Source organism: Canis aureus, chromosome 8 (genome assembly GCF_053574225.1).
Source record: "Canis aureus isolate CA01 chromosome 8, VMU_Caureus_v.1.0, whole genome shotgun sequence".
NCBI classification, from domain to species: domain Eukaryota; kingdom Metazoa; phylum Chordata; class Mammalia; order Carnivora; family Canidae; genus Canis; species Canis aureus.
In genome coordinates, this window is record NC_135618.1 from 61,261,251 (window position 1) to 61,285,762 (window position 24,512).

The 24,512-nt window shown below is 49.3% G+C and overlaps 1 long non-coding RNA gene across 4 annotated transcripts in view; it reads right to left on the reverse strand.

Annotated features, from left to right (window-relative positions):
• The window catches only part of LOC144319408 (uncharacterized), a 40,752-nt gene extending 19,869 nt beyond the window's left edge, over positions 1–20,883 (reverse strand). For 3 of the 4 annotated variants that reach the window (XR_013385218.1, XR_013385220.1, XR_013385219.1), the window contains exon 1: positions 20,754–20,883. This is a non-coding gene — a long non-coding RNA (uncharacterized LOC144319408). The remainder of the gene's footprint in view (positions 1–20,753) is intronic. The other variant, XR_013385221.1, reaches the window with a different exon arrangement.
• Between the last annotated feature and the right edge of the window lie 3,629 nt (positions 20,884–24,512).

Consider the following 24,512-nt stretch of genomic DNA (forward strand, 5'->3'; position numbering starts at 1 on the left):
CCCTAAGTGGCCATTCTGTAACCAAAGCTAGGCAGGGCTGGCCAGCAGAGCTGGAGTACCAGCAAGAGCTAGCCCGGCCAACTGAGCTGGTATAGTCATTATGGGGTGCTAGCTAAAGCATATGGTTGCCTCTCTGGTGGATGTTCCAAAATTGACCACGCTGGTCGTTGCACGCATCTATGAACACACAACAACCACGGAACCAGCACTAGGTGCTATGTGAATTACAACTCAAGAAAGCTGTTTGAGTGAAGGAAAGGACCTGAAAATTCTGGAATCAGTGATCACTGCCGGGTGTGGGATGCTGGGGACTGTGGCCAGCACCAGGGCCACCGCTGAGAGGCTGAGCGGCTTACCTCAGCTGGAGAGCCGTCTCTGCTCTCCTGAGAGCGTGCTTCTGTCACCTGCAGCCCTGGCCACCCCAGCATGGGGATGCTGGGATGGTGAGTATGTTGTGCTGCCTGACACATGCGGAGTGTTTTTCTATCATGAAGACATCTCCTGAACCAATGGGGGTTTCAGCAAAGGTCAGAGGCTCCTTCTCAGCTGCAGGGAGGGGTCTGACTGGAAATGGGCACCATGGGCACAGATGTCTCTGGTGCTCTGGGTGAGGGTTATGGCCATGCCCCAGACTGGCCCTCCTACCACCCTCCCGGCAGTGGAGGGTTCACTTGGAGGCCCCTCTCTTCTACGCTCCCAAGCGGACAATGAGATCAGCCTGACAGATGGGCTGACTCCAGGCAAGCCAAAGCAAGTGGGAGTCTGTGTGCTCCATGAGTCACGGGCGACTGAGCCAGGCAGCTGAGGGCCATGCAGCCCTGAGGTCAAGGTCATTGTGAAGATGCCTGTGAACAGGGGCTCAGGCCTCGATGCTGCTTGCTGGCCAGATGCAAATGGATACAGGGTGGAAATGCTGCTGCGTCCATGCACACGAGCCGGAGATGATCCAGGCGCCCTGAGGGAGCCCTGACAAGAGGGCATAAAATGAGGAAAACTAAAGGAGTAGATAATACTGAGAAGAGACTTCTGCGGGGCCAATGGTGAAGGGAACATTCTTGTATAATCACGGTGCAGGAGAAAACCAGTCTCATTTTCCAGGCCTGATGCTTGGCATTTATACAGAACTGGCTTTTGTATCAACACAGGTGGGCCAGAGCCTGGAGGCCCCTTGACATTTGCCACCTCTCCTGTGTGCTGGCGCCCCTCTACCCAGGTGGGCTGTTGTCTAGGGTGACCCTGCTCTCTCCAGGTTCCTGGGACAGTGTGCACTCCCACTTCAGAGGTACTGTGGTAAGTGGGGTGCCACCTCATTTGGTCAGAATAGCAGCAGGGTCTCTGTGGCCTTCTCCAGTTTGCCATTGTGAAAACCGAGTCCCAGAGCGAGGAAGGCGCTGGCCAGGGTCACACAGGTGCCTCGCACAGGCAGGGACTGTGAGTGCCTTTTCATTTTTTTCCCAAGTGCAGTTTACATAGATAAAAGCTTCATAAACTGAAAACACTTGTGTACTTCACACTCAGATCAAGAAATAAAAAGATCCCACAAACTTAAAAATATCCACTCTCACTGACAAGACTGGAGAATCCCAGGTGCTCATTTTTAGTATTGTCAGTAATTTTAGGCATTTGCTTCATTTTGTATTGGCCTTACTTTATACAGTTGACCTCGAATGACACGGGGGTGGGGGGGAACCAACCCACCACACAATCGGAAATCCTCGTGTAACTCTGACTCCCCAAACACTTAACTACTAGTTTACAATTAACCAGAAATCTTACTGATAGTGTAAACGATTAACACATACTCTGTATATGTATTATATATTGTATTCTTATAATAAAGCTAGGGAAAATACATTACTAAGAAATCATAAGGAAGAGGAAATACATTTAAAGTATTATACTGTATTTAGTGAAAAAAAAATCCTTGTGTAAGTGGATCTGTGCAGTTTGAACCTGTGTTGTTCAAAGGTCAAGATAATTTTATTTTCCTTTCCTTGATGCACAACAGATGCTGAGCTTACCAGTGTTAGGTTTTCCTATGTTCTCATGTGTGCACTGGGCTACAACTCTGCCTCTAGTTCCAGCCTCACCTGCATCTCTGCCGGCTGAGCTCTGCCTGGGAGAGCTGCAGAAGGCGGGTGGAAGAGCCCTGGTCAGCGAGCCTGGGCCTTGCATCTGACAAGGAAGTGCACACCCCTGGGCCCCTATTCCACTGTGAGAGATGCAGGTGTCCATTCAGTGTGACTCCTGCCAGGAAGAGACTCTCCTGGGAGCCTGGAGACCCCCAACTCCACTGCTTGCCCTGTGAGTCCAAGGAAGGGGAAACAATACTTTTGTGAGGACTAGTCCAGTCCATCCTTATGCCCGGATGGGTCAGAAAACACCACTGAGGAGAGCCGCCAAGGGCCTGGGCCTGCTCAGTCCCTTAGTCCCTCCTTGGCTGTGAAACTCTGCTAACACGTCAGCGCCCTTGCCTCTCAGGGTCCGAGCTGATTAGATCTAATTACAAGACCACCTGGTGCAGCAGAGCAGGTCCTGCCAACTGGTCAGGGGGACCCCACTCACTGTCCCTTCAGAAGTGACCAAAGGGTGATCATGTCACTGAAAGGCAGTGCCTCACCTCCAGCCCCAAGCCCCTCACCTGCCCTGCACTGTGCAGCCTCAGGCCAACAAGGGGCCCCACAAGTCTGGTGCCTGCTCTGCTGTGAGAACAAAAGGTTGGTCTTACAGTCTGCTGGCATTTTGGAGTCAGTTCTCCCCATGCCAGCCTCTGCCCTGGGGTACCTACATGTTGTAGTTGTTCCTGCAAAGGCCTATGAAGTAGTAGTGCTGTTATGACACCTATTGCAGAGATGGGGACACTGAGGCACAGAGAGAGTCAGTGACTACTGGGTTCTGAACTCCTGCAGCCATGGGTGCTGCCCTGCTGAGGCCCCAACACTCAAGGCTGTGGATGCCTGGACACTTGTGAGGCTGCTTCTCTTGCACCTGAAGCCTCCTTCCCGTCCTCCACACACACTGAACCAAGAGACCCCAAGAAGATGCAGCATAGCTGCCAGAGAATGGGTTGGTACCGGGTTTTGATTGTAATCCTTGTCAGGAGATTCAGGGGTTGGAGTGTAACGGAGCTTGACAACTACCTTCCCATTATAGAATCTCCATGTCTCCAATTCCTGGGAAATGACAGGCTGGTGCAGGCAGGGCCCAAGATGTGCCGGGCTGGTGACAGAGACACTAATCAGGGTGGACACACCTAGCGACAGCGACCTGTCCATGGCACCTGTCAGCATGGCCCTGCGTTGGCCGCTGGCTGCGCCTGGAACATCCTCCCAGAGCCTGGGCCCACACTGAGGCTGGTCCCTTCCAGAGGGACGGGGTCCACTCTGAAGACAGGAGAGCAACAGAGGGAGTCTGGGGAAGAGTGTCATCCCTCCAGAGGGTGGCTGCATGGGAAAGGAATAGCATGGAGGGTGGGGAGCCCTCCCTGAGAGCCCTAGCTGCAGCCCAAGGGCCACAGGGCAACACAGGAGCTACACCCTTGGGTGGCCCTGGGAGTCTGCCCAGCTTGGGCTGGCTTAGGACAGTCCAAAAGTCACTGGGCTCTGAGTTTGAGCTAATCCTGGGGCTGGTCTCCTAAGGGAAGGCCCAGCCATAAGGCAGTAAAGTCTCCTTCCTAAATGTACCATAACCTTTCCTCCTCCTCCTCCTCCTCCTCCTCCTCCTCCTCCTCCTCCTCCGTCTGCCCCTCCTCTTCCTCCTCCATTTTCCTCTCTTTGCATGCCTGATCTCCTACAAAGTCTGCCTGCTTTCCTGAACCCTTCTGAATTCCAGGTTTCTCTGGGCATTTGTTTCAACTAGAATATTTTTGCTACTTGTTTCCACAAACATCATACCATGGACATGTTCCACTGTCGTCAAATATTCTTAACAAACATGATTCTTAGGGACAAAATGATATTCACCACGATTGTGTCAGGATGCATCTCCTTGCTGGTAGGTACTCACCTGGTCTCCAATGTTTCACTATAATGAATTAAACTTCTTACTGTACAGTGTGGGCGGGGACTCTAGTTATTGTCCTAGGGTAGATTCCTGAAGCAGAACTGCTAGGCCAGAGCATGTCTGTTTACTCCAAAGTGGCATGCATGTGTGTGTGTGTGCGTGTGTGCATGTCTGCGACAATCTCAAACCTGAGAAGAAGTTGCAAGGGCAGTACAAGGATTTTTTTCTGACTGCTCTAAAAATAAATTGCTGACTAGGAGGTTCCATCACTCCCAAATTTTCCCACAAACCAGGACACTGTGCTGCATCAGGACAGCACAACTATCAAAATCAAACCAGGAAATGGACACTGATGCTTTGCTAATCCTCTTATACTGCATTAACCTACCCTCCGCCCCACCAAAGGGTCCAGTTTAGAGCCCCTGCCAGCTTCTTTACTCTCTCTCTCCTTAGGAGGAGTATTTCGTCTCATCTTGACTCTCATGATCTTGGTGCATTTGATTACAGGTCAGCTATTTTCTGGAGCATCTGTCCATTTGGGTTTGTCTGATGTCTCTTTGGGATTAGATGCATCCCTGACAGGAATGCTGCACATTAGCAGATTTAGAAGATCCAGGTATAATTTTGTTTCAACATGTATGAAATTTTTAAAACCCAGAAGAATGAATCCATCTACTAGTCTTTGCCTTCAGGTAATGTGTGTCTCTCCTTCACTCAGACTTTTCTAACAACCTCAGTGAGATTGTGAGCATTTTCCACATTAACCCTCTGTCTTTCCAAACAATTGCTGAGTTGTTACTACTGAGATCAGGTCTCAGTTTGTCCCTATTACATTTTCCAAATCACTGCTGACTTCTACAGGAAAGTCATTCCTATAGATATGTAAAAAGTTCATTTTACACATCTTGTTGACAATGTTCTCATCACATATTTCCCCCTTACTTCCTGCCTCTTGCCCATCCCTGGCTCTATGCCCCAGAAACTTTTGCTCAGGTTTGCAGGTGCCGGCCACATGGCCAGTCCTGAAGAGCACCTGGCAGGGAAGGGCCCACCATGGTGGCCTCTCCAGAGAAGGTGGGGATCCTCTTCTGCCATCCCCACCCCACACCTAGCTATAGTCCCTCTGCTCTTTGCTCACCAGAAACACCCCTGTGGTCTGTGACTACTCACCCACGTTCCAGCTTCCTGTGCTGTGGACAGTTTGTGTCTTTTTACTTCATTTGTTCTTTATATATTTCTTAAAATTCCAGTGTCCCAGTGAGAAGGAAAGGCAGGGAACAGCACTGACACCACCAGCCCATGACCATCCTAGCCTGCCATCTATGATGGGGGAGCTAGAAACAATGGAGATCCTCCCACATTCACTAAAGGAGCAAAGAAACATAAATGAAGGCCTAGCAAAAATGCCTCCCCTCCTTCCACAAAGATCATGCTCAGCGGCAGTCAGAGCACTACTCACTGACTATCATCTCTCACTCATCCCTCAGGACCACCGAAGCCTGGGCTCCTATGGTCAGCCTGTGGCTGTGGGATCACATGCCCCTCCCTGCATGGGGGAGCCCAGGCAGAGAGGCCTTGGCGCCAAGGTCCCAGGGCCCTTTGGGAGCTGTCTTTCCTCGATGACCCCCAGTGAGATCTGTACCTGGGTGGCTTCCTGAAAATCCACCTCTTGATCAAGGGGATCTGAACTCCAGCAATTGTTTCCTGAAGATCTGGATTACAGAATGGAGGGTTCCTTGGTGAAATCTGCATTGTGTCTTTTTTCCAAGGGCATATCCAAAGACATTTTAAAAATACATGTGGAGAAAATTCAGGTTTTCAGAAATAGTATGTTACAAAATAAACTGCATGTTTCCTCTTTTCTGTATAAAACAGAAAACACATGGTTATTTTTAGCTTCTGGAGCTCCACTGGGAATGGGATGGTAGCAAGTGCCAGTGTAGACACAGAGAGGTCCTTATGAGCTGCTCAACCCATGCCATCCAAGTGCCTTTGGAAAGGACGCATGTAAGCAAAGCCTTATTCTCACCCGTGTCAATGCTGGTCTAAGTAACAGTAACTCACCAGTAACAATGAGTTACTGGTCTACGTAACAGAACTCACCAGTAACAATGAAGGACACCTGCTCTGGGATGAACCCAGTTAAGGTCCTGTAGCTCCCAGACTTGGTTTCCTTATGTGTAAAACCAGGATAGTGAAACTGAGACCTTAGGCTTATAATGAAGATTTCATAAGAAAAAGTACCCAAAATGCTTGGCACACTATCTGATACACTCAGTAATGGGAACTGCTTGTGATTGTACCATCAGTGTTTATCTTTAGATTCTGGTATTTATGCACTAAATCAGCTCTGCAGGGACCAGCAGTCTGGAAACTCCCTCTTCCTTGAGGGAATCGACCCCACATGTCCTTCCCCTTGCCCACAGGAGGTCTGGGAAAAAGAGTAGCTTTGAGGATTTCACAAAGCAAATATCTGAAAGAGCTCCCAGTGACCACAGCTAGAATAATTTGAGGAAAAACTAATGGTTTTGAATATGTCATTAATAATGACAGTGTTAGATAATCATCCATAGACCAAGTGAGAAGAAAGGGCAGGGAACAGCACTGACACCACGAGCCCATGACCATCCTAGCCTGCCATCTATGATGGGGGAGCTAGAAACAACAGAGGTGTTCCCCACACTCACTAAAGGATCAAAAAAACATAAATGAAGGCCTAGCACAAAAGTTTCCCCTCCTTCCACAAAGATCATGCTATGTTTATATCATACTGATATAAACATCCAAATAAGTATATAAATGTGGGAGAAGGAACAGTGTTTTCCTACAGGAAAGCTCTTGTTAATAAATGTAGAAGGGACGAAGGAAGTAAAATATCACCATTAGGCACACAACATCATAACAATAGTTTCTAGCCACTAGGCAAAAATCTGAGGGGAAACAGCATTGGCAGCGCCGGGAAGCATCTCCCCCAAGGTATGGACCATTGCTCTGGGTGGGGCTTTTGAGACATGGTTGCTCTGCACATATTTTTAGATCAGAGCTTCACAAAAGCACTCTCCCTGCACTCTTTTCCTTCACCTCGTTTTTTTTCATGAGAGTTTGGTTTACCTGCTAACTTCAGGGTGATTCTAATGTACAACACACCACATGCAATGAGACCGAACGGAAACATGTAAACACGGGCTAGCACCTGCAGCCACACATCTCAGCATCTTACCCACCACTGACCCCAGGCCCCCAAGAGGGGCTGAGGGTAAGGCTCTGGCCCCTTTCTCATGAGGAGTGAGGTCATGGTGGGCTAGAGAACAGAGATTAAAGACTGAGCCTGGTGCCCATGCCCACCCAGCTGCCCCAGAGGAGCCAGGAGAAGAGGGGCACAAGAGACAGCCTCCCCAGGATCCACACACCAGAGGGCAAAGGAGAGAAGCTATAATTTGAGAAGTTCCCCTTTGGTATTTTCTTGAAAGGCCATAACAAGGACTACAGATGCTTTTCTCTTATTTTTGGATGAGGGTTGATGTTTCTCTATATGACAAGTGGTCCCAGAACCACGCAGATGAGGGCCATCTCATTTTGAGGTCTTTGGTGCAGATAGGACGCCCATTTGCATCCCTCCCTGTCAACAAGGGATATTATGATGTTTTCATCTCTAGCCCTCTGATAGGAGAAAAGGAATCTTGTTTCAATTTGCATTTATTCAATGGCTTGTGCAGGTAAACCATCTCTCATGTGTGAGGCACCATCCAAGTCTCTATGTCATTGTCCACCAGAGTTTTCTCTCAAAGCTCTTTACTCAGTAAAGGTCCTAAATGTTTTATGTAATATTGAATCTATGGTCCCACCACACCATTGCTCTGCTCTTGTAACTGGGAGGCTAGATATACGAACCCTTCATGTTTTCCCCATGGGGTCCGGTTCTGAAGTAGAAGGCCACGTTCAGGGACATCTGAACATGGGTATTTTGAGAACCTGACCTGTGGCCTGAAGGACACAAATAAGCAACAGCAGAAGGGAAGACTTGCAGGCTCCCCAGGGCAGGGGCTGGGGCAAGAATAATGCTGTTTGGGGCTGAAGATGCAGCGGGAAGGTAGCAAGACAGCCAGGACCTGCTCTGGTGGAATCCAGTCTGGTATAGGGAGGAACCGCATTTCAACCCTCTTGGGGTCTCTGGCAAGGCCTGAGAATTAGCAAGAGAAAAGGACACAAGTTTATTTAACGTAAGTTTTCTATAACATGGGAGCCCTCGTAAGGAAAATGAAGACCCAGAAAAATGGCGAAACTGAAATATTCCATGCTAGTGTGAACAAAGAGGGGAAACTGTGGGAAAGTATCTGAAATACCTAGAGAGGGAGTTATTTTAAAAAGGTCTCAGAACTCTCTTGGCCTGGACTCCCATCCCCTCAGCAAGGCCATTTCCTTCCTCCTGGGGCAAGAATGGTACCTGTCATGGGGTCTGTCTCTTGTTCTCAGGAAGAAAGGGAGAGATAAGGATGCTCTCCCTGAACCTGTTGTTTTTCACTCAAATAACCTTATGCCAAAGTGGGCAGATGGAGCAGGTGTGGTACATGGTATGGATGGAGAGAATGGGGTAGGTAGGGAAGATGGGGGGGTGGATGGGGAGGGCGGAGAGTATGCACTGGGTGGTGCTGATGGAGGGGGCATTCCTGCAGGCAGCAGTCATTTCATCTTTGTCATCATGTTCTACTTGTCTATTAACAGTATCTGGGGAAAGTCTGAGCTTGTGTGGCATCTAAAGGAGAGAAGACACTCCCCCACCATCCCTGTCCAGGATGCTGGAAGCCAACTCCAAAGCAAACATGGCTCAGGGGCAGTAGAGGTGATAGTGGATGGTTGCTGAGCTTCTGCTTCTGGTCTAGGTGCTCACCCCACTAGGACTTGAGGTCAGGGGACTCCACTAAGGGCCTGTGCTTACTCCAAGAGACAAACACTTGTGGCCCTCTGAATGCCATGTTCTCTTTAGATCTGGTTGCAGTAGATGTTGTCCTTGTTCTACCTCCATTTCCTACTGTCCATCTACTATTTCTATGCACCTAAGCTCCAGGTCTTTTGCTCCCAACATCCAGTTTCTGAGTATTTCACAGAGGGCTGCCCTCTGGCCACAAGAACCCTCTTCCCTTGAGCTCCTGGAGGGATGGAATTGTCTGGGGATTACAACACTTAACTGGTCATTGACAGGAAGGGTTTGAATCCAAAGCCTTTGCCTCTAGACAGAGACACCTGTGAGCTGTGACCTGTAGTCTCCAGAGTCTCTCCCCCCACCCCATCTGCTTCCCCCTGCCATGCCATCAGAGAGCCATCAGAGTCTGCTTCTGAAACCCAAGACAGGAGACACCCACCCACATTCACTTGCCAGTAAATGAATTCTCTTCCCAAAAAGTTGCCTGTGGGGTGATCAGAGAAGGTAGAGAATGGTGATGGAAAACTTGAGACCATCTAAGTGAACAAAGCTGTCATACCATGAGTCCATAAAAAGATGATGCCAAGAAATGTCCTATGGACCAAGGAAAGGGATCCAGTTAGAACAAAGAAAAAGTAGGTTGCAAAACAAAGTATAGAATGTGATTCCATTTCCAAGGGGGGGAGAAAGCATTGTATAGGACTGTGTGGTAAACAACTTAACCTTGCCCAGAGAGAGGCTTGGCCTTGCCCTCAGCTTCCGAGGGGGAATGGCTAAACGCTGGATGCCCGAGCCCCATGAGAAAGTCTGTGACTTGGGGTGGGGTTTTGAGTCACTCAGCATCAGTGCACCTTCCAGAGGGGCTGTAGAAACATCAGGTACAGGAGCAGCAGGTGACAGAGCCCCAGGAAAGACTGGCAGCTGAGCTCCGGTGAGGACATGTGGCTGCCAGGAAGGAGTGCCGTCTGCAGAGGGCTGGGAGCTTGGAGCTTGGAGTCTGGATTCTTCCCTGGGTGCCTTCTCCATGGGTTATTTTAACCTGTACCCCTTTGCTGTACTAAACCACAGCCATGAGTGTATCAGTTCTCCGTGAGCTCTGAGTGGCCTCCTAGGGAATCTTCACGTGCAGGTGTGCACATGCACTGCTCCCTCCAACCCTGAAATAATGTTAACTCCACATACACGACAATGTTTGTGAGGCTGAAGAACCATCCGGAAACATCCTGAAAATAGATACCCCTGGGATACAGTACAGGGACGTCTATAAGTCCCACTTCTGCTTTATCACTCAGCAAAATGCAGTAGACCACTTTCTACCATAAGTGCAGCTGGAAACTTTAGTTTGCACCTAAACCTATGTGTGCTGCTTATTGACATTCTCCCTATTGCATAGCTTGAGATTATGTAAACCAATCACCTGTCAGTGCAAAATGAAAAGAAAGCTGTTTCTATGAAGACCAAGATAAAGTGATTTGGAAAATCAAGATAAAGGCAAACTGAACTTGCCTTAAAAATTGATTTTTTGAATTAGGTACAGGCAAAATAACTCTTAAATAGAAAATAATTCTTGGATATTTGGAAGCATTCTGGTCTTAGATTGCTTTGCAAACACTCGATTTCTCTGTTCACATCAGAAAAATATTGTAACTGCACATCTTAGGAAAACAAATTAAGGATGTGGTTTATACTAAAAATGAAGACTAAATAAAAATCCAATCCTTAGACGGTGTTCACTTGGGAGCCTTTGGCCCCATATTGAAACATCCAGAGTGGTGACTGGAGCTAGAAGTGGCCACCTGGGGATGGCAGCCAGCAGTGTGGTGGCCTCTGGGCAGGGTACAGTGAGGTACAAGAAGACTTTCTGGATCAATGAAACTGTTATGCACGCTAACGGGACGTTCTACATTTGTCAAAACTTATCAACAGATGGTATTAGAACCTGAAGGTTTCACTGTATGAAAAATATTACATTAAACTTATTGTTAAAAATTAATGCACGGCCACAAATTTTAAGTTAAAAATATATGTAAGGTATGTTTGCTTCCTTATTTTCTTATTACCTGCTTTTACCAGTTTTTATGATTAACTGACAGATCATGCTGGCTTCAGAAAAGTGTTTCTTCTGTTACTTTCACAATAAAGGAAAAATGTATTTCAAAAATTTATTTACTTATTTTAGAGACAGAGAGAGACAGCATGCAAGAGCAGGGGGAGGGGCAGAGGGAGAGGGAGAGAGAATCTCAAGCAGACTCCCTCTGAGCACGGAGCCCAATGTGGGGCCCAACCCCATGACCCTGAGATCATGACCTGTGCCGAAACCAAGAGTTGGACACTGAGCCAGTGTCTGGGGCTACCCAGGTGCCCCAGAAATAAATGCATGCTAAATAAAGTAAAATGTAATCATTTTCATCACCAACGGGGGTGGGGGCAGGATCCTCCATGAAAGGAAAAGACTATCCACCTTAGAATAAGAACTTTTCCAATTAGAAATCTGAAGTTGAGGCATATATGTGTCCTGGAGAGCTGCCTAAAATATAGAAAACGTCCCATCTTTTAGAATTCTAACATGGCAGAGGATGCAGAGGGAAGAAACCTACCGTCACCCTCCTTTCACAATGGTGATCAGTGCCCAGGAGGGGAGCCTGCCTGGCCCAAGCTCTCTAGCAGCACACCCAGGGCCAGGACATGGGCCTCCTTGCTGGGCAGGGAGTTGCCACTGTCAGCAGTGGTGATGTTATGAATACAAATGTGAAAATGCTATTAAACACTGCTTATCTGCAGAGACATTTTCACCCTTGTACCTGCTCCAATCAGACATGTGGCCTCTAACTGCAGCCGGTCTGCAGAGATACCACAGAAGCAAAGGTGTGCCATGAGATCCCCTTCTTCCCCTCTGCATCTGCCTCAGACTTCCCTTCTCATCTTTCCCTCAGAAATAAGGCCCCAGGCCCCTGGGGGGCTGCACATACCCAATACCAGGCTTGACAATGATTACAGCTTTCTCTTATTGAAGACTGAAGGGAAGGACCTAGGGCAGGCTTAACTTGGCCAGAGACACTGCTTTGCTTTCACTGGGGTTCCCTGGTATGCTTTCAAGTTCACGTGCGTGGTGTTGACTTCTGGGGGGGAGTCTTGTGCACTTGAGACAGTCAGTGCCTTGTCCAAAAGCCCAAGTGTGATACACAGGGTGATGGGACAGATGGTTGCAACTCTGGAGGCTGAGGTGGTCGTCCTGGGTCTGAGACCCTGGCACATCTCTGGCAGGGACACTGCACTGCATTTGGGCCTTCAGTGGCCCAGACTAACAGGGAGCTCCACACTTACAGGGAGCAGAGGATGGAGTCCAGGCTGGTGCTCTGGGCAGCTGAAGGCAATGCTCTCCCAAAGGATCACTTACCATCTTCCATCTCCCAGAAAGGGGGCTTCTAGCCACTGAGACTCTGCCCACTCTGGAGTTTAGATACTACTGGAAGTTCTGTGAGGTCTGATGGGACAGGCTCACTCTTTTCAGGAGTTGAGGCAAGATGACCCCTCAAGTAGGCTGCCCAGGGGAAACAGCCCAGCCTTGCCTGCGGGGCTGACTCTGGCCTTACCCCAGGACCCAGGATGTGGCCTAGAAGGAATGCAGTGAAAAGATGCTTCCCTGATTGATGGGAGAAAGGTGCTGGGTGCAGGCCCATGCCCTGTGGGGTAGGGGTCACCTGTGCTGGTGTAGACCCCTCCCCACCCACAGACTTCGCATAGACCCAGCATAGCAGTGCCTGCTCTTGGCCACCTGCTGATGCCAGGCTGGGCTGAGGCCCGCAGTCCCATCCCTCTGCAGCTACTCTGGGCTGGGCTCACACTGTGGTAATCCGTGCACTTCTAGGATCCCAGGGTCAGGGACCAGGGAGATCAAGGAGGTCAGTGTGGAGAGATGTCTGGAGACAGGCCCAATCAATGGTGCCACAAGAGGGACCCCCTTTGGAGATTCACGTCAGAGGGCATCAGCAAGTTCCTGCCACTTGTGAGGGTGGGGTGGGGATGAAACACAGGCACCCAGATGCCCTCCCGAGCCTTTTCTCAAGCTAATACCTTATGGAGGTGATTCAGCACAAGTCCCCACATACTGCCACACAGGGACCCCATGCCCAAGGACCATCCCAGGAGAGAGCAGCTATGAGAGGCATCTCTTCTTGGGGTAACTCCCTCCCTTCCTTGGGGTTCTCCTTGCACTGTGCAGCTGGGGCCTCTTGTCTGCAGACACCCCACAGCAGGGGCCGCCCTGACTCCCAACACAGCATCTGCAGGAACACACTGCTTCCAAGAGAGGAGGTCACACACAGTGGACGCGGAAGGACGGCACCTACTCCGTCTGACCAGGCCCCTTCTCAGTGTTGGCATCGCCAGAATTACAGCCTTTTCAGAGGGGCCTCTGTCTAGTTTTCAAATTACTGGTGATCACTTCATATTAAAGATAATCTTCCGATTTGGAATGAAGACTTAGAATATGCACATGCTCTGTGAGTCTGCGTGGCTGAGGTGCAGGGGCTTGTGGTCTGACTCTGGCCATGTCCAGACAGGCCTAACTGCTGTGGGCAGCGCTGGGTACCAAAGAAGTTGGCTCCTCCAGAGGGAGGAGGAACGTGTACAGGGCTGTGGTTCTGTCTTAGCATTCCCGAGTCTAGACATGGGATAAGAACTTGGGTTGAGGGGATCCCTGGGTGGCGCAGCGGTTTGGCGCCTGCCTTTGGCCCAGGGCACGATCCTGGAGACTCAGGATCGAATCCCACATCGGGCTCCCGGTGCATGGAGTCTGCTTCTCCCTCTGCCTGTGTCTCTGCCTCTCTCTCTCTCTCTCTGTGACTATCATAAATAAATAAAAAAAAATTTTAAAGAACTTGGATTGATCCTCAGGGTGTGGAAGGAAAGCCAAGGGCATGCAATGTGAGCACAGCGTGTGCAGGAATGTGGGCGGCAAGGACTGGGGATGTCTGTGCACCTGTGCCTCTGTGGACCCTCTCAGCCATCACCACCCCTGAGAAGGCCAGATGGCCACACCCATGCATGGTTTCTGAATCCTCACACAGTGGGAGGCCTTGTAGCCTGAAAGAAATTGCAGAAATTCATTTTCAGTTTGGTGGCCTCATGCCACTGAGGGCAGTCCTGTGCCCAGGGGAGCATCCATACCGGGCACGACCACAGGCTGCTAGCATTCCAGTGGCCTACATCCTGTTCATGGTCCAGTTTCTTTTCCCAGACGCTGCAGGGTCCCCAGCCTCTGCAAGAGAAATCCTCAAACAACACGGCAGGGGAAGAGCAGGGAGAGGGGATCTGCCGTCTACCCCAGAGTGTGTCATGAACCAACATGCAGTTTGACATATAATTTACACAACCCTGAGTGTCAAAAGGTCCTGTGATGATTCCTCACTGAGATGCCCCGATCTAGGCTACAAGAGATCACCTGATTTCTTTCTAAAACATCCCAAGTGCACACAAGGGCATGTCTCCATGTACTTTAAAGTCAAAGTATCCTTACTACAACCCATTTCCGTTGCTTTGTGGTGAGCTCTGCTTAGAAACATTTTTCCTGGGGCACCTGGGTGGCTCAGTTGGTTAAGCGTTCAACTCTTGATTTCGGTTCAGGTCCTGATCTCAGAGTTGTGAGACTGAGCCCTGCTTTGGGCTCCGTGCTAGGCATGGAGCCCGCTTAGGACTCCCCCTCTCCCCCTCCCTCTGCCTTGCCATCCCCCACCCTCAGTCTCAAAAAACAAAATTTCCTAAGCTTATGGAGGGACCTAGGGCTGCCTGAGATGCTGCAGTCCACTGGTATCTACTGCCTGAGCCAGCCTGCAGGTCCAGGGCAATGAGGGCAGAAGCTGGTATTCCCTTTCATCAAGAATGCAGGGTTGTGGGGCACCTGGGTAGCCAGTTGGTTAAGTGTCTGCCTTTACCTCAGGTCACCACCTCAGGATCCTGGGATTCAGCCCAAGTTGGGCTCCCTGCTCTGTGGGGAGTCTGCTTCTCCCTCTGCCCCCCCCCCAACTTGTGTTCTCTCTCAAATAAATACATAAAATCTTAAACAAACAAACAAAAAAGAACACAGGCTGTAACTGAGTCAAAGGGGGTCCAGCACCTCAGTCTGCAGCAGAAGAGCAGACTCTTCTGCTCCTCCCCCCTCCCCCCAAACAAGCATGACTTGAGTGGGACTAGACATTGGCCACGCTGACACAGTTCAAAATGATCCTGTCAAACAACCACAGAAAAGCAAGAGACTCAGGATGAACTAAAACCAAAATGGGAAAAAAATGAAGATATTAACAACTGTCCACTACACAAAATTGGTTTGTGCCTTTTAAGCTCCACATTCACAACCATCATGCCACACCAGCCATTATGTCACCAGGTCCCCTCCTCAGGTCTCTCCCTGAGCTAACTGAAACCATTCCCAACCTTTGTTTACCCATTGTTTGGTCTGCTCCCGCCCCTAAATACAAACTGCAAGAGGGTGAGGACCAAGCCTGTCTTACCCTGGGGCACACCTGCCTGGAGTGCACAGGTATCGTCTAGCCATCTCCCCAGGGGAGGGCTTCTTCCAACTGCATGAAGGGTCTGTATGAGCTACAGGTGGCCCTTATGGTCTCCCCAGCCCCAGGCACCACTCCCAGTGTAAGCAAATCCCCATCACTGTCACATCTCCTCCACATGACCACCCCCCTTCATCATCTCTCACCCATGAACCCCACACACATTTTAAGATGTGGAATCTACCAAACATATGACTCGCCCCAGTTTTCATTATCGAGGGTAACCCGCCCACACACAGTCTGAACACGTTTGGTGCACAAGATCATTATGGTGACTCCAACAAGCTGAAACAAAATCAAAATACAGTGGACACATCAGCAAGTGTGGCCAACGATGTATGGATAAATGCTAGAATTTCCAAAGCCTTTTAAAAATATTGGGAAAAATACTTGAAGTATCCCATTGTCAACCTTTTTGGCATCCTGAATTTTCCCCACCAGAGTTTTTTGATCAGACTTATGTAACTGGAGTCACATGGGACATCCTCCCTTAAGACTGCATTGTGTGCATCAGTAGCTCATTTCCTTCCACCAAATAACAGCCCGTTGTGTGGACAGAACACAGTTTAGCCATTCTCTACACGGGTACGGGGGCTGTTTTCAAGTTTGGTTATTATGAACAAAGTTGTAAATATTTTTGTACGAGCCTTTTTCAGACATGGGTTTTCATTTCTCATGGGTAAACACCTAAGAGTAGGATTACTGGCTCACAAAGCAGGTATGCACTTAATTCTGTAAGAACTGGAGGGTATTATGCTGAGTGAAGTAAGTCAGTCGGAGAAGGACAAACATTATATGTTCTCATTCATTTGGGGAATATAAATAATAGTGAAAGTGAATATAAGGGAAGGGAGAAGAAATGTGTGGGAAATATCAGAAAGGGAGACAGAACGTAAAGACTGCTAACTCTGGGAAACGAACTAGGGGTGGTAGAAGGGGAGGAGGGCGGGGGGTGGGAGTGAATGGGTGACAGGCACTGGGGGTTATTCTGTATGTTAGTAAATTGAACACCAATAAAAAATAAATTAAAAAAAAAAAAGAAAAGATATTGCCAGAACTTTCCCCAGAGTGGCTGTCCCATTTTACACTCCACACCCCTATCTGTGTGTAGTGTCTGGTAGCATCTTATTATAGTGAACCTCATTTACATTGTAGTGAAGTCCAATTTATCAATAAGACAAACAAGTTGGAAGCTTAAGATGCTACACAAAGACTTCCATGCAGCTGCTTCCCCTGCAGAGGATTTACCCAAGGGAAAAGAACACATGTGTCCACACAAAAGCCTGAACAGAAGAGTTCACAACAGCCCAAACCTGAAACTCCCACATGCTCATCAGCAGAATGACTAGAAAACTTGCCCGATGGCACTCAGCAATACAGGAGGACTCGTTAATAGCAAAGACATGCTGAGTGAATACACCACTAACCAGGGCACGCTGCATGATTCCACTTAGTTTTGGGACCTGTTCTGAAAACATAAGCTGTACTATATAGTTGTATTATTAATCTAACACCATGTTCTGTTCTTTTCCTGTGTTTCCTTAAGCCCAGTGCATGACTCATCACTAACTTTGCCCTTGTCACCCTACCCCTTGTTTGCACACTGATTGTAAGAATCTGATGAAAAACAGGTGATATTTTTCTTAAAACTATCTTATGTACCAGGTCCCACATGGTGCCTCACTGTCCAGAAGACTGTGAACCTTCAGTAGTTTCAAGACTACCCCTCAAGTTTCAAGAAGCCCATTACCTTCCTTTCACATACTCATATTCCTAAACAATCATGTATAAACTGCCCCTAGATTCAAGAAGGCAAGGCAACTTTGGCAATGATGTCTGGCCTCTTCACTGGGCTGCCCTTCCAATAATAAAGCTTGCTGTGCTTCAAAATTGGTGTTCCAATCATTGGCTCACTGTACATCAGGTGCGTGAACAAAAGGACAAATCTCCACAGGGACAGAAAGAGGATGGGAAGTGCCTGGGACTGGGGTATGAGGGGTTGGTTGGGAAGGAGCAAAGGGCAACATTCTGGTGAGGGAGATGTTCCAGATCTTCACTGGGATCTGGTTACATGGGTGCTCACATTTGCCCAAGTTCATCAGAGTGCACACCTAAAGTGGCTGCGTTTTATTTTGTGTAACTTATACCTCAATAGAGCTCATCTTTAAAAAGACATAAATACTGTTTCTGGCTCAATACATCTTCCTTAGGTAATTCCCCTCTTCTGCGGCAGCACCACCAACTGAGTCACAGCTTTGCCTTGTGTCTACAGTCTCAGAGCACTGTCTTGACAGCATCAACATCCTCTTCATTCTCTGTAGTTACCTGCTTTGCTGCTCTTTCCTATACTGGACAAGATAGAAACTTCAGAAAACAGTACATTCGGTCATTCATTCATTCATTCATTCAGCTGGTCAGGCAACCAGTGACCAGTGTTAATTGTGTCTGTTAGCTCCAGGCACTGTATTAAGTGAAGCTTGAAGTATCAATAAGACACAATGTCCACCGTATATCTTAGAAGAGATAGGGCAATACACCATACACAAAGATAAACTCAAAATGGATGAAAGACCTAAATGTGTGACACGAATCCATCAAAATCCTAGAGGCACACAGGCAGCAGCCTCTTCAACCTCAGCTACAGCAACTTCTTGCAAGACACATCTCTGAAGGCAAGGGACACAAAAGCAAAAATGAACTATCGGGTCTTCATCAAGATAAAAAGCTTCTGCACAGCAAAGGAAAGAGTCAACAAAACCAAAAGACAATCTACAGAATGGGAGAAGATATTTGCAAATGACAAATCAGATAAAGGGCTACTACCCACGATTTATAAAGAACTTATCAAACTCAAGATCCAAAGAACAAATAATCCAGTCAAGAAATGGGCAGAAGACATGAACAGACATTTCTCCAAAAAACAACCTACATATGCCAACAAGCACATGAAAAAATGCTTCCACAGCACTTGCCATCAGGGAAATACAAATCAAAACCAGGATGAGATACCACTTTATACCCGTGAGAATGGCTGAAAATAACAACTCACGAAACAACAAATGTTGGCGAGGATGTGGAGAAAGGGGAACCCTCCTGCACTGTTGGTGGGAATACAGGCTGCTGCAGTCACTCTGGAAAACAGTATGGAGGTTCTCAAGAAGTTAAAAATAGAGCTACCCTATGACCCAGCAATTGCACGGCTGGGTATTTACCCCAAAGATACAGATGCAGTGAAACGACAGGACACCTGCACCCAAGGTTCACAGCAGCGATGTCTACAATAGCCAAGCTGTGGAAGGAGCGGAGATGCCCTTCAACTGAAGAACAGATAAAGATATGGCCTATATATACAATAGAATATTACTCAGCCATCAGAAAGGATGAATACCTACCATTTACATCGACATGGCTGGAACTGGAGGGTATTATGCTGAGTGAAATAAGTCAATCAGAGAAAGACAATTATTATACAGTTTCACTGATATGAAGAATATAAGAAACAGGGCAGAGAACCATAGGGGAAGGAAAGGAAAACTGAATGGGAAGAAATCAGAGTGGGAGACAAACCATAAGAGACCCTTAACTCTGGGAAACAAACTGAGGGTCGCTGGGGGGGGGTGGGTGGAGGGGGGGGTAACTGGGTGATGGGCATTCAGGAGGTCAGTAGTGTGATGACACCGGGTGTTGTACAAAACTGATGAATTATTGAACTGTACTTCTGAAACTAATGGGCTATATGTAGGCTAAGTGAAGTTAAATCAATAAATTAAAAAAAGAAGAGGAGATAGGGAGATACAAGGTGAAATAAGTACACAATGGCATCACTAACTGGTTGTCCAAGTCCAAGTTCCGGAGCACAGCATGACCACGAAAAAGGGATCCAGGCCTTCTCCAGAGCGAGGAGAGGGTGCAGAGAGGCTGTCTGAGGCAGGTGCGGAGGGAGGGAGCACAGGAAGGACATCAGAGCCCGGGAAAGGGATTACGGGAGCCCGGGGATGCCCGGGGCTAGAAATAGGGTAGAGACGGAGGGGGGAGGGGACGCCGCCTCCCACACCACTTGTTTCTGTCACCCGGGAATGTAAAAGCACAACTTTATTACTTCACATACCGGGCCACCACCTGACCACCCCAGTCACCCCTCCGCAGGGGCAGGAACAGACCAGGACCGCGAGGCCGACTCTGGACTCCGCTGGGGGCGTGTGGGGGGAGCAGACTCGCCGGGGTCACGTGGCTTAATAATGCATGGCTAATTACAAAAAGCCGCAGAAATTGCTATTAAAACCCTCCTTAGGGGATCCCCGGGGGGCTCAGCGGCTTAGCGCCTGCCTTCGGCCTAGGGCGTGATCCCAGGATCGAGTCCCGCATGGGGCTCCCTGCATGGAGCCTGCTTCTCCCTCTGCCTGTGTCTCTGCCTCTCTCTCTCTATGTCTATCATGAATAAATAAATAAAATCTTTAAAAAAATAAAACCTTCCTCTACACTCGCGATCAGAAGATAACAGAAAGCAGTGTTCCCCTTTTCCACGAAGACTTTCTCAACCAATTGGATTCCGTGACGCGCACGTGACGCACTTCCGGGGCCACGCCCACACCCCCAGAGAGGAAGTGGGACGCCCGTCTCCTCTCGGAGCCCTGAGCGGGCGCTCACGCGCCGGGGAGAGTTCGCCGGCAGCCGGGGAGGGGCAGGCTCCAGGCGGCCGCCGCGGGACAGCCGCGCAACGAGGAAGCCGCGGCTGGCGAGCAGAGCTGCCACGTTCACGGGGTGGGGCGGGGGGCTGGGAGTCACCTTCTCGCGAGGTGACAAGGCCGGCGGCGCAGCCCTGTCGCCTCCCGATGGCGTCACAGGCCTGCGCGGGCCCTGATACTCAAAAGTGGGGCCGGCTGTGCACGCAGGCTCCTGCTCAGGGGCTGCCGCGGCCGGACGCACCAGTAAACACCTGCGGAACGGGACTCCGCGGACAAGACAGGCGACACGCGCTGGGGGGCAGGGGGCCAGCCTCCGTCCTTCAGCCCGCGCCTGCGCAAGGCTAGCCGCCACAATGCGCCTGCGCTGTCTTCATCGCCTTTTCTCCTCGGGCACATTGGAGTCTTTGCTAAACCGCCGCGGGGACCAGGCGATTCAAGTCGAGGCCTTCTTGGCCCGCCCAGTTCGGCGTCACACGCTGCACCTGTGCTTTCCGCCTGCAAAGGGGCCTTCCTCATCTCGCCTAGCGACCCTCTTGCCCCGCTGCCCCCAGTGTCTCCGATTGGGCGCGCAGGACCTACCTCTCCTCTCTCTCCCTTCCCTGACCTCTCGTAGCCGCCATGTTGTGCAGCTCTGCGCGTGCGCGGGCCCCTCCCCCCTTCAGCCCCCCGGCGGTTTGCGCGGTGGTGTCGGGCCTCTGCGGCTGTGCGCGTGCGCGGCCCGGAAGGTCTTTCCTGGTTTAGCGCCTCTAAGCGAGGGTGGCCCTGCACGGCGCTTGCAGGGTTTTCATTTTTAGCGTAAAGTATCTCCAACAAGGACGTCACGAGAATTATGTTTTCCTAAATAAACATGATTTTTAAAAAAGATTTATTTTAGAGAGCATGAGTTGAAGGAGGAGCAGAGGGAAAGAGCCCAATTCCATCTCACAACGCATGAGGTCCTGACCTGAGCTGAATAAGATGCTTCACCAACGGCACCACCCAGGTGCCCCACACCAATGCTCTTCCTTGAACATACTTGGGGACGTCACACTTGAATGTTCTCCTGTGGCCTGGGTACCACTGATCATCTTGGCTCATTTTGGTTCTAAAAGCCCGAGGCCAACAGAGGTCCTTGTTGCCTTGTTGTCTTTGTATTGTTTGCAGGGGAGGTGGCTTCTCTGTAGGGGACCCCCGCCAAGAGACCCTCCTGGACTTTGCAGAGAGTGCGGGGTCTCCCCAGGGCCAGTTCACTGACAAGCTCAGCACTATGTGGAATATTTCCACTTTTAGATGGGGAAACTGGCCCTGGGACGCCAGCTAGAGGTGTTGCAGGGATGATTGCTTGGCCAGAGTAAGTCACCACCACCTTTGCTCCAACCCCAGCTCTGAGACCTTGCCCTCCAAAGGGCAGCCTTCCTTTGAGGCCACAAAGGATGCATGCACAGTCAAGGAAGTGGGTGGGAGAGGCTGGTTCAGAAAAACCCGAGAGCATGGCCCAGTGTGCGGGACAGAGGGGCCAGTGTCAATCCCTGGGATGCTAAGGTTACCTGTACAATAATGGGGAGAGAAGGTACATGCCATGGCCATACAGACTGTGCAGTCAGGACCTGAGGGGTCAGAATGATGCCTTCTTTTCCCTTTGGGTGGGAGATGGGCTGGGTGGGACTGCAAAGACTTCTGTCAGAGTTGGGCACTCAAAGGTGCCCAGAGCTCCCTCACACCCCCAAGCCCCCTGAGGTGCCCATGCATCTCACCACTTGTTTCTTGAGATTTGGAGCCTGTGACTATGGGATACCTGGGTGTTGGGACGGGGAAGGGGATGGGAGTATGTCATGTCCTAATCACTGTATATGCAGGAGTGATGCATTCATACAAGACAATGAAAACAAAGGTCAGAGAATCACAGCCAGGCCTGCAACCCAGTGTTTGGAATGAGAACAAGAAGTCCATGCTCAAGCTAAATGTAGGTTGGGAGGGAGGATCTCCAGGAGGAAGGCAGGGGACCTGGCACCTCCAGGGTGGGAAGGGGTGAGGGAGACTTGGACCTGGCAGATTGAAGGGGGTCAGGCCACCAAAGCAAAGTCCCCATAAGCAAATTTGAATGTGTCCTGCATTATGGGCGAGAGCAGTGTTAGACCAAGATAGACATGTATCAACCCCAGAATGTTGCCTGGAATTTCTATTCTAATTTGGTTTTAGATTATATTTCTGCTTGATCTCTTTTTCTTAAAAATGGAATACAACATGGCAATTCTAGCTATCTCAGTTCTGGTTCATCAATATTTTATTGGCTAATTAGAATTAATTATAATTCTGGGATACTTAACAATGCCATTATGCAATTTCCACTGTTGCCAGTGGAGAGTGAGATCAAGTGCATGTGGCGCCAACAGAATCTGTTCCTTATCAGCCACTCTAATGGGGTCACATAGTGTAGCCCTGGGTGGGTGACCCAGTCACTGAACTGCCTCCACAACCCTACCAGAAGCCCCAGACTCAATCCTGGGGAGTTGAAAGCACTTCAAGGATCAAGGGAATAATGACAGACATAGATGAGACAGCTCACAGGATCCTTTAGCGGGATCTTTTCAAGATCCATCAGCAACAACGTCCAGCCCAGATGGCTTGTTCCTGAGTTCCCTCATTATCAATAGACGTTTTATCCTGTTTATCTGAATTATTTGTGCAGAAAATTGGTTTTGCCTAGTTGGGAAGACCTGTTTATATGCACATTTCTTTTTAGACAATCCCTCTATTGTCACATATTTTTTTCTATCATCTGTTTTTTAGTAATTCCTGGCAATAACCAGAAGAGGCATTAGAAGGCCAGCCTGGGTGGCTCAGTGGTTTAGCGCTGCCTTCAGCCCAGGGCCTGATCCTGGAGACCTGGGACCGAGTCCCGCATCAGGCTCTCTGCATGGAGCCTGCTTCTTTCTCCCTCTCCCTGTGTCTCCGCTCTCTCTCCTTCTGTCTCTCATGAATAAATAGATAAAATCTAAAAAAAAGAAATGATGGTCACCTGGATGCAGGTCTCAGTGTTTCCTCCAATGTGCTCTCCTACAATAGGTGAGAGTGGAAACTGCTATTTTTAGATGAAATTTCTTGGGGGAAATAGTTTCTGTTTAATCAGTAATCCTCTGGCTAATTTTTTGAGGTGAGGTCTCTGGCTAATTTTTTAATCCAATATTTATAACACTACCTAAGCACTTTGGGATCAATGGATTATAATAGAGAAAAGCGCTTATTGAGTTCACATTACAAGTGGGCCTTGGCAAATAAGGGTACAGAGAAGATGCTAACAAACAAGAGGGGCAGCCCATGGGGCCGAGAGAGAGCATCTGAAAACAAGACAGGAGTGAACACATATCTGCAGCAGGACAGCATCGGTGCCTCCCAGGAAAAGAACTGGGCTGTGCTAGCTGATCCCCACACATCTAGGAGCAGTTCATCTGTCCTGTCTGTCCCTGACAACATAAAGAGCCTGGTGCCCTGCCTGGCCCTCTGCCTCTCCAGCTCCTTTCAGGTGGTTATTTTTCTATTGCGAAGCTGAGTACCCATAATGAAGTCTCTCTTAGTCTTGGGGGGTCTGTGAGGCAATGTGTTTAGGGACCAGGAGAGCAGGCCCCCACCCCATCCCCCTGCAGGCCCAGGAGCAGGAGCCTGAGCCAGTGGGAAGGAAACATTGCCAGCACTAAGGCCAAATACCTTTTCTGTAGGAGTCATTTTTTTCTTTAAAATCACACCACATCTAAATTTCTTTACATTTACACTAATAACTTTATCTCTCAAAATTATAATTGCTATTCTTTTTGGGACAAGAGATTAAATAAGGCGGACACATCACAGTCTCCTTTTCAGCATCCTCTAGGAGGCTGGACCTCTCCAGTGACCCCATGCTTTCCCTCACCGTCCAGAATCTCCAGGACCCTGGACTGTGGCTGCCACCAGCCTTGAGCCATCCCTTCCCTCCCACAGCCCTGCTCTGCTGGTCTGGGACCTGCTATGCTCCACATCTGCATTCACAAGGGAGGTGGGAGGTTCCTGTGGCAGGAGCTGAGAAGTGCCAACCAGGCCTACTGCTTACACCCCAGTGGTCTGGTCTTTCTGGAGACATCTGGGAAAACACTGGTTCTTGGGATTCCTAAGGTGGGAGAAGGCTGGTCCTGGGGGCACGCGGCCAGTCCCTGCTCAGGACAGAGTGTGAGTGGTGAGGTTTACCTCTACAAATGCAGAGACCAGGCTGGGCTCTTCTCACCCCCAGAGTAGAGATAGAAGATTTGAAGGCTTCGTGGGACAGGAGTATTTGTCCATGCTGCTTCTGAATGGAGCCCCCCAAGAAATACACAGGGATTGTGTTTG